Source organism: Solanum tuberosum, unplaced genomic scaffold, assembly GCF_000226075.1.
Source record: "Solanum tuberosum cultivar DM 1-3 516 R44 unplaced genomic scaffold, SolTub_3.0 scf00179, whole genome shotgun sequence".
Lineage (NCBI taxonomy): Eukaryota > Viridiplantae > Streptophyta > Magnoliopsida > Solanales > Solanaceae > Solanum > Solanum tuberosum.
Window position 1 is genome coordinate 123,144 of NW_006239105.1, and position 11,430 is coordinate 134,573.

The following is an 11,430-nucleotide window of genomic DNA, read 5'->3' on the forward strand; positions in this document are numbered from 1 at the left end:
TTAGGGGAGTAAACAAAGTTGAGGCGCTGATAAGAAGGAAGTATCCGCTAAAGTACGATGCTAGTAGTGACAGGAAAACATGATAAAGATAATCTAGTTCATAATGATCTAATATGAATTTAATCAATTATGAATATAATAGGAAGAGATAGTTGAAAATAAAACTGCATAAACAACGAACATGACTACGTATATGCATGACGAAATAATAAAAAACTACTTAACTTTAATCTTATATATACTTAAAGATATATAAATAATCGAATTAAGAAGAATAATATGGGGAAAAATATTTAATGACGACGAATTAGAAGATATACTAAATCAACAATGGTATGAGATAGACCTACACGATCTATACTTAGATAACGAAAGAATAGAATGGTATGATTTAGAAATAAATTCAGATTAAAATGAACTACGAATATTTACAATATTGGATAGAATCTATGGAAAATATAAAACTATTAGAACAATTAATAGAAGAAAATTTATATATGTACCAAAGAACCCAAGATATGTTATATCTAGAATATATCATAAATAATATTAAAGAAATATTCAGATTAAAACAACTATCGGAAGAATATTACGATAAATATTATTACATTTTACCATGAATTTAGCACCACCAAAAAATAATATTAAAGAGATATCAAGACTAAGACACTTAGCAAAAGAATATTATAATAAAATCTTTAAAATAAAATACCCACCTACCACACTACCACTTTCATGAATTCACCAACTACCAGTTCCGCACCGAAAAATGGTAGTGAATGAAAGGCAAGTGAATCTAATTTTCTTTTTATTTTTCTTAACTTTCCAATAATATAATTCTTTCCTTTTTTACATTGAAGAAAAGTATTGAAAATGAAAAACATTAGATTCACTTGCCTTTCATTCTTTGTCTCAGTAGATATAGATCTTATTATGATAATTATACGATAAATATTTTTCTTAATTAGAATTATATTATTGGATTGCACTTGACCGCCATTTTATTTGAGAAAAATTCTTTAAAAAAATATATTAAATGATTAATAAAACCCTTAGGGCTCGTTTGGTTTGAAGAAAAGTTATGTTGAGATTAATTATGATGGGATAAGTTATGATAGTATTAGTTATGTTAAGATTATTTTTTATTGGTTGTTTGGTTTGTCAAATATGCATGACATAATTTCTACGAGTAAGTTTTGTGTTTACAAAAATACCCTCTAAGAATAAATTGTTTGTTTATAAAAGAGGGTTTAAGGGGGTAATCTTTTTATTTTACATTTTTATCCCGGGATAACTTATTCCGGAATTAGTATGCCACCCACAAGTAGGGATAACTTATCCCAGTCATAATTATTAATCCTGGGATAATTTATCGCACACTTTGTAACCAAACAAAGAATTGATGGGTACAACATAATTATCCCAAGATTATTTTTCTTTATCCATCACACCAAACGACCCCTTAATGTTTTAATAGTAACACGAATTTTGCATTTGCCATTGACTTTTCCTAGTCAATCATCATTTAGAGACCTACAATGTATCACCTGCATCAAGCATATGCGGGTGTTTGGATTTATAAATATATCAACAATACTACATTCAATAAAGATCACAAACTCCATGTATTGATTTATTTGCCTTTTTTAATTAGTAAATGTTAAACAACTCACATTTCAAATATTATATTGATTTGTATTGAATTTATTTAACAACAAACAACTCTATCTAAATAATAAAATTTGTAAGCTAATTTATTTGAATAAATTTATTAGTACAAATATAAAACATAAAATACAAAAAATAAACAAATTCGTTAAAAAAATTGAGGGATAATTTTTTTTGCTTTACATAGATTTATACCGTGGTATTAAATTCTATGTATTCCTAATATAACCAAATGTAATGAACCACCACCAAAACCACCATGGAACTATGCAACTACTTTTAATAAGGTAGAAGACAAAATCACAATGCATATATATCCCTATCAAAGATATTACTTACATCCATGGAGACCCAACTGTATTATGGGAGGAAGAAGAGGTTCACATCATGATCATTAAAGAAGGTTTACAGTATGTCATAATTGAAAAATTTTCTTACGGCTAGTCAAAGCTAGAAAATATTCGTAAATTGATCCTTTATGGTGTGAGATTCAAGCCTAATTGTAAGGAAGGATTCTTGAGTGATAGACATATACTAATTCGGCTTACCAATATGAAAGATTAAGTACATGTCATGTAAGAACCAACATATTATTTGAAGGCTAAAGACCAATAAAATATTAGATGTGACCTCTAAAGTGGGAACCCTAGTTCAACCCAGAGGCGGAAACTACTACTGCCTTAGCATGGATCCCTTTTTCATCCTTATCACCTAACTTTTTCATTAAAGAATCCTTGTTTACGATGGCCAAAGCAGCGGGAAAAACGTTACATGTTGTCATGGCTACAATAAGCAAATCTTGACCTAGTTTTGTCAAAGTAAAGGTTGACGTCGACTTATTAAAAGAATTTCTCAAACGGATCAATGTTGGAGTTAAGAAGACATATTCTAGGGAAATCATCTCAACATGGATAAAATTCTTATACGATTACATGTCAAAGTATTGCAAATATTGTGAACTTCAAGGCAGAGGCATGATTTTCGTTGAGGGGGTTCAAAAAGATAAGTAAGCATACAAATAGTATTCACAAATAAGTGGATCGGGGCGGGTCAAATATAAACAGGTCAGATTCGACATAAGCAACTAAATAGAATTTAACTCTACCTCAACACAAACAATGAAATCGAGGAAGTATGTGTTTGACATAGTATTAAAATGGGAACAAGAGATTGTATTTTTTAAAATTTTAGTTATGGCCTTGTCTCCATCATTTTATATATATATATATGTTACTAGTATATGTACTTGTGTAATGTGTATATAATATTAAAATATTAATTTTAATTTTTTTTATTCTGATATCTTGTTCGAGTATATGAAATTTTATGTATCATATTTTATTATTACTATTATATTCTATTTAAAATCATTAAATTGTTAGTATTGATTTTTATTAGCTTGTCATTTAGGTTAATATAATTATTAAATAATTTACTAATTAATATAAAACATATATATTTATTGTGTTTACTCGTGAATTTTAAATTTTTATTTTAGTGTTCACATCTCTGTAATTTAAAGTTTTATGGACAATAATATGTATATTATTTATCTAATTTATAGTATTCTCAAAATTATTCAAAATATTTTCCCCACTCCTCTCCCCCCTTCTTTTTTTACTGTATTTTATTACTTTTCGCTAATCTAATTTGAATGAACTTTTTATGTTACACGTCATAAGCAGTTGAGTGTTTTTTTATTTCAATATATAGAATACTAAGCTTAAATTTGTTACTTAAATTCTATTTTTTAATATCTCATTATTTATTGAGATTTTAGTTATATGATGTATAGATTTTAAGTCTTTTCTCGTTATAATTGAAAATATATTTTATCCTCTAAAAGCCCTTAAACATTTTTTACATTATAATTTATAATTTTTTTCCTAGTTTTGTCCTAAGTTAATAGTTATTGTATTATTCATAAATTAGTATCCTTACATTAATATGTAATTTTTTAATAGCTTGTCACTTAATCTAATATTCTTATGGTGTGTAAGATATTAATAAGGATATCAGTTAGTTATATCTATTTACATTTTATAATGGATAAATTTTGTACAACATGAAATTAAAATTGATAAAATTTACTAATAAAGTTAGTGATCAATAACTTTAAAAAAATAATAGAAGTAATCTTAACATTATAAATCACTGTAGAAGTATATGTAAGAGAGGCTAAGAAAGTAAAACTCCATTACAATTAAATTTTATTTAAGTTTGAATTCAAATATCATTTTATTTTTTTTTAAAATATATTTTTATCGCTCATCCTTATCCTTGATTTTATGATTACAATAATATTTTTTATAAGCTATATATATTTGAATGAAGAGAAATATTTGGAATTAATAAGATAGATGATAATTAAATTGACTAAAGGGTCACTTGGTGTAATTATACCAAAGAATTATTTGAAGAAGAAAAAACATATATGACTAAAATGACAGCATTCATAATTTCACAAGTTAAAAATATACCTCTTCACTCTCAGCAAGACAAAAATACTAATTATTTATATAGAAATTGTTGGGTTTTAAAATGTGAATGGAAAATCAAGAGTTGCGACTTTTATGAAGACTTGTGACATTTATGAAAAGATGCAACTTTTATGAAGAGTTGTGACTTTTATGAAAAGTTGTGACTTTTATGAAAGGTTTTGACCTTTCCAAAAAATTGTGACTTTTCCAAAGGTTTGTGACCTTTCCGGTAAGGCACAATAAGAACCTTTCCACACTACCCTTTGTTTTCTATAAATTGAGGGATTTCCCCTCATTTTAAAAAACAATTTTCTGGACTTCATCTACTACTACTAAATCTAGTAATATGTATGTACTTTATTGCCGCCGTTGAGTGGTTCGCTGACACCGTGGTTTTAGGTACTGATACACCGGTGAGTAAGATCGTTCTATCCTGGGAGGATATATTCCATTAACCTTAGGTACTTGAGGGGAATAATTTCCTTAAGGGGACACTATGCATTCAGTGGGTTCGACTTTCTTTCTTTGAGAAAAAATATTTTTATATTGTTTCTAATCTGTTTCTGATTCTATTTTCTCTACTAGTTTTAATTTTCTAGTTTGAACATACTCCTTAACATTTATTGTTTCTTACCAAGTTCTTCAAAGTTTTGTTCTAAGTATCTTAGGAATACAAGATGAACAACAATCTTAAAGAAATTATTATACTGTTGGTATTACTTGTATTCTACTAATTGAGAGAAACAGATCATGGAAGTAGAAGATTAATGCATTACTTCTCCGGAATTCGTTGCTTTGCTTAGTAAGGTCGAAGTGAGAATATACTAGAAGAATTGGTGGTATTTCGGTTAAAGATTACACCAGGTAACCTTCTTTTTATTTATCTAAGGAGGAAAATAGTTTCTAAATGTTAATAGTTTTGATATTTATCATTATGATTTTGGAAAAAGATTTGCAAACATATGGTTTTTTGAATGAATTTTCCTTGGCAAAAAATGTTGCCTTTAAAATTCTTTAGTTTACAAAATGCGAGATGCACATTTTTGTTTGATAAAATAGTATGTCAAAATGTTATAGGAAAAAAATGTTGCCTTTAAAATTCTTTAGTTTACAAAATGCGAGATGCACATTTTTGTTTGATAAAATAGTATGTCAAAATGTTATAGTTGGAAGACTATTTGAAAAGAAAAGCATATCTATGTGATAATCTATGAATATGTTCATGTCATGCCCCAAACTCGAGGGGCGAAACTGGCTCCTAATGCCAAAACTATGGTCCGAGTCGACCCTGCTGAACTATTTTCTACTAGCGCATGGCAGCGACACGCAATCAAGAAAACAAACAAGTATAACTTGGCTTAAAACTAAGCCCTCGGCCGGCAAGGCCCTGTCAACTGATCTATAAAAGAAACAGCTACTCCCAGGAGATCATATAAATAAATGGCCAACTAGCACAGAAGTCTTAATTGGGCAGTCGAGGCCACCATGATATCTATACCAAAACTAAAAGCAGGTATATATCAATACAATACATCAAACAGCTCACAAGCTTCAGCAAACCAACAACCTAGGCCAATATGGCCATAGTGTAGCCATACACCCCACACACTAGTCTGCAAGCCTCTAAGAGTAGTAAAGATTGGCGGGACAGGACACGGCCTACCCATAAAGATATATACAACAAAAACTAACAAACCTCCTAGCTCTGGCAGCTTCGGAGGAAAGGGGCTAGCCAATCAGATAGAAGTTAATCCTGCTGCTGAGGAGGTCTACTGGGTCATCTGTCGGGACCTGCATGTATGAATGCCGCACCCCTAAGGCAATGGGGTGTCAGTACAAAATAATGTACAGAGTATGAAATGATATAGACTAAGTGAGCAAGTATCATAATATACCAAAAACAATCACGTAAGGAAATCAAAATTTTAGATAAGCATGCTAACCCGCTACTGAATCTAAAAATACAAAAATGATCAAACATCAACCTAACCAAGCCCCCATAAGCTCGGCAGGTACAAACAACATACTACCTGCCTAGACCCCCATAAGCCCAGAAGGTACCAAATCAATCTACATATATACCCTTATCTGTATCCCCTTGTCTTTGGAAGAAGTCACTTAGGCCTTTTTGGCAACAATAGAGCCCCGTAGGCAGCACATAGCCCTCTTAGGAAACATCATAGCTCTGTAGGCTGCACTTAGCCCTCTTTTGCATTAACATAGCCCTGTAGGCAACACGTAGCCCTCTTTGGCATTAAAAAAGCCCCATAGGCAACACATAACACTCTATGGCATCAATATAGCCCCGTGGGCAACACATAGCCCTCTTTGGAAATAACATAGTCCTATTAGACAACATCATAGCCCCCATAGGCAGTTCATAGCTCAACAACTAACCACAATAGCCCCAAGGGTGACAACAACAATTGAATAGGCTAAAGGAGAGCAATTTAGCTATAAACAATACATATGAATAATCTCCAAGTCGTTCCTAACTTAGGGTCGTTCTTCAAAGATTATGAGTCCCGAAAATAAGGGTTCATAACCACTCAATCAGCCAACCACTCACAATTACATCTACAAGATCACCAACGTTAACTACCTCTAAGGAAACATGTCGAACGAAGGGAATAACCTTAACATACCTTTCCAATAAACTCTCGAAAGACCGTAGTTCCTTCATAGAAGTTGTTCCTTATGTCCTAAGCTTCACAAACACTGTATATACATAGCTAGTACGCACCTATAAATAGTTCATAATTAATTTTAAATCAGCAGATTTGCCATATTGCCCCAACTTGTCGAAACGTCCATAGAAATTCATAAAAACAATCATAAAAGAGTCCTGACATGATTACCTTAGTTAAACAAGTATAAACCTTGAAGAAACACCAATAACTACAAATTTATATCTTAAAAAACAAGCTCGAAACGGAGCTAATAGAAGGGAAAATCGATTGCAACGTGTAGAGATCACATTTCTAGGCACGGGAGCAACGTTTAATGGTAGAAATCATCAAAAACTAACCTTTATCATGCAAGAACTCCATAGGAACCCTCTCCTATGCCTTCTCTCTTGTTTGGAAGTGAAATAAAATGTTTTCAGGGCTTAAAACGTTGAGTAAGCCGACATACCATATTTTTTACCCGACCCGGATTCTGCGCCAGCAGTCCGTAGTAAAACCCTCATAACCTTTTAGTCCGATGTTGGTTGGATACGGGGTTTTTTGCATTGAAAACTAGATTCGTAGGCCTTCAATTTAATGGGTGATAGGACTTCTAACTCGTTATATATTGGGAGAAAACATCAATGACATTTGACCCAAATTTTAGAGAAATCTGTAAAAAGAAACTTACGGTAACTTTCGCCAACTTTTATTTTGCCATTTACCTAACTTCAAAACTTGAGATACAACCCTTGAACACTTAAAATATGGCATACCACATCATTCTTAATTTAGTACGCCCCCTCCCCCCTTCCTTGTCTTTCCACGAAGATATGAGTTAATTTAGACGTTTTGAAAAGTCGGGGTGTTACATCCTTCCCCCCTTAGAAACATTCGTCCTCGAATGAAAAAATATTTGAGTCACGCGGTTAAGTCCTTAGGAGTTTCAAAAATTTAGGCAGAATATCCTTTGTAAATGCGACTATCCAGGAACATGAAATGCAGAAATTCTAAACTAGGCGTCTAACATGATGATATAAATAGCTAAGCACTATAGCTCCACAATAACAGTGGGACCAAATACGCAATGACCACAACAATAAAAATAAGCAACAATATAAAAAAAATTAGATTGGTATCTATTCTCACTGCACTAATATACACTTATATGCCATCATGATACGCTCAAATTACACCTCTTTTCAGAAGCATAAGCGATCGTTATCACGTAGAGAACCCAACTTGTAGGTTGGGGTCGATCCCACAAAGAATATGGTTTAGACTTAAGTTCAATAATGATTATATTTGTATAACCAATGTATTTCCGAGACAAATAAGTAAAAGGGGGGAGGAGAATTTGTGTAACAAGTTTTAGAAATTATGAAAGTAATTAGCAAGCAAGATTCAAACTTTTATTTTTATCAAATTGAGAAGGAAACTAGGGCGTACGTGTTCCCCATAAGCTCATAACTCCGTAATCCTAGTAATAGCACTCCCTTCCTAGTGTATTACATGCAAAGCGATAAGTTATGTTATCTCTAAATCCTTGGTCCGGCATCTAGAGAATTTCACCCCGCACCTTGGTTCGGCTACGTGTGTATAATATACTAACCCTTACCATCACATCGATATATGGATTAGTTTTCACCCACGCACCAATCGACATTAATTATATTAGATAGTATCACACTAAATCTATGTTGATAATTCTTTTCTTATTAACTAACTCTTTGGTCCGGCAAGTAGCAACAGTGTGAGTTCTAATGTTGCGCACCATTGAAAAGACTTCTAGACGAAAGAATTATCAATGCATGCAAAACACTATTGGGAGTTACTTAGTTACTATTCATACTTCGTTAATCGCTCATGGTTCCCACAACCCTAGTTGTGGATTTAGTTACCCATATTAGCAAGAAAACAATTCATAATGTTTGAAGAATAAATCATGAACCTACGTAGTAGAGTAGAATAATCCCAGATTTTCAACTTGAATTTCAAAGTAAAAATCACCAAAACGTGCTTAGGAAATTAAGAATTGCTAAAGTTGCAAGTTAATCTCCCAAGCCAAAAACTAGAACAAAAATAATAATGTCTAACCTCCAAAAACGAGGTTTACATACCCTATATAGAGAAAAATAAGCCCTAACTAAAAAGGAAACTAAATAAGGAAATAAAGTTGCAGGACGCGTCTTTATTCTACGAGACTGACCTACGGTCCGTAAGTTGATCTACGGTTTGTAGGTCCCTTCCATGTCTCACGACTTAGGCAATTTTTCTTTCTTCAAAATCTGCAAAATCTCTGTCGCAATCGACGATTCAACAGTAGGGACCGTAAGTCTATCTATGGTCCGTAACTCTTCTCTGTAACGCCACACTTAGGTTTCTTTAGCATCAGCTACTAGAACCAATCTCTGAATGATTTGACGGAGCAACAGTACGGATCGTAGATCAATCTACGGTCCATAAGTCACAACCGTGGTTCCACACTTGGTCAAGAATTCCCTGATCTTCAGCAATGCCTTTCCTGCCCTTCTACCACTATCATCTACGGGGAGTAACTGGACCTACGGTCAGTAAGTTGCCTCCGTAGATGCCCTTTTCTGCACTTCTTTCGGTTGTGTCTTCAAGTTTCCGCGCCTGAACCTATTCCCTGCAAACATGAGAAAAAACACATATAAACTAATACAAAATTGCCCTAGACACACACAACTCTCAAGTGAAATGTATCAAAAATACCGTAAACTCATGGTACATCAACACCCTCAACTTAAAATCGTTGTTTGTCCTCAAGCGACGCACTAAGACTCTAAACGACACTTGTATAGAAGCAAGCAATTTAAGCACAAGCAATCACATGGCTCTTTATCCCAACTCTCTTTTCGGGTGCAAAATCTGTTCTCTTAGACTCAATAAGCTAATTTGTTCGGATGAAGATATGACACAGATCGACCAATCAACTCACCACATAATGTTTTACTATCACCAAGGTACCAACTTTCCAACAATATCACCAGTGCCCTTACTTCAAACGAAATCCGTTTTTTCACACAATAAATATGATTTTAAGGACAAGGATTCATTCAACACTCACGCTCAGAAGTAACTTCAATTACAAGTAATGCTCAATACCATAGGCTTGCCCTTATTTTCCCTGCTTAAACTCTCCAACTATGTTCTAGGATCACTATAGGACTTTCTTAGCTTGTAACGTAGGCTCAGGGTCAGGTGTGGTACATTTGGGTACTTTTAGTGACTTTTTGCCCTCCTTGTACATTACATTAGGCTTTTCTACCTCTTTTTGCCCTATTTTTGACATCCTACCTTTTTCTCCTCTTTTCCCTTGATTCTTTTCCATCATTGATGTGACTTTTGACTTTGTAGCTCTTTTATTTTTCACTTTTTCTTCTTTTTCTTTAGTTTTGCTCACTTTCTTTCGCACAAAGTCACATTTTTTTTTTAAACACCAAACTCTTTTCATACCCATTTTTCTTTAGATTTCCCCTTCCATAGCCACCCTCAACTTAAGGAATTTCCGTTAGTTGAGGTGCTCAATACCCGATGCACATGTCAAAGGAGGGACCGGGGCCAAAACAATAGATTATGGGAAGGTGAGTTACTAGTTTAGAAAGAAATGGTCTCTTTTAGGCTCAAAGCATTTGGATCAACGGGAGTATTCATTTTCATTTGGTCGGATTCTTTTAGGCATTTAGTAGACTATTCAGAACAATGGCCTATGATCAATTTCTAGCCTCTAGAGTAGATTATCTTCGCAGGACTAATCGGGCAAGTTCTAGATTGGCACCACTTGTTTGAACAACCAACGATTCTTGCACACTCTTGGCGCACAGTTCCATTATCAGATTACGCAGTTCAAGTTTTTAGCTTAAGTCATGAAATCAAATTTGTCATTATCATGTCATACTCAGAGCCAACACATTCAACCTATTCTAGTCTACAACTTTTAGCACATATTTCAATATCTTTGGACTGGTATCTTTTTTCTAACAAGCTCATGCCGTCATGCTTATGCTATCATTCTTTCTCATGCTTCTACACATATAATCCTAAACATGCCGGTTCAACAAAAATTAAGTAGTCTCTTGGGGAAAAAGAACACAGGCATGAAAACCCCAAGAGAGGATTATGAGTTGGGTTACTCAGACTTCACCCTTATCACTCACAATCCATTTACCCCACCCCCAACAAAAATAGGTGCAATTGTCCCCAATGCACACAAAAAGTAGTAAAAATTAATGGATTTAGGTGAAGCAAACCTGTGGCGCTTAGCGCCGAAGAATCATCAACAAGCGAGTGGGTCCGATTTAGCTAGGGTTGGACCTACGAGACCATGCTTACGGTCCGTAGATCGATCTATGGTCCGTAGATCACCTTCACACTTTGTAAAATTTCAGACAGTTACCTAGGATCTACAGACGTCATTTACGGTCCGTAGAATGAACTACGGACCGTCGATGGGCTCCGTAGACCTCTGCACCAGACCATTTTCTGCAAATTTTGCCTTGTGAATATGACAACATGAACGCCATACAAATAGTGTCTCCAGATCTTTAGCGCATGGACAACTACAGCCAACTCTAAATCATAGGTCGGATAGT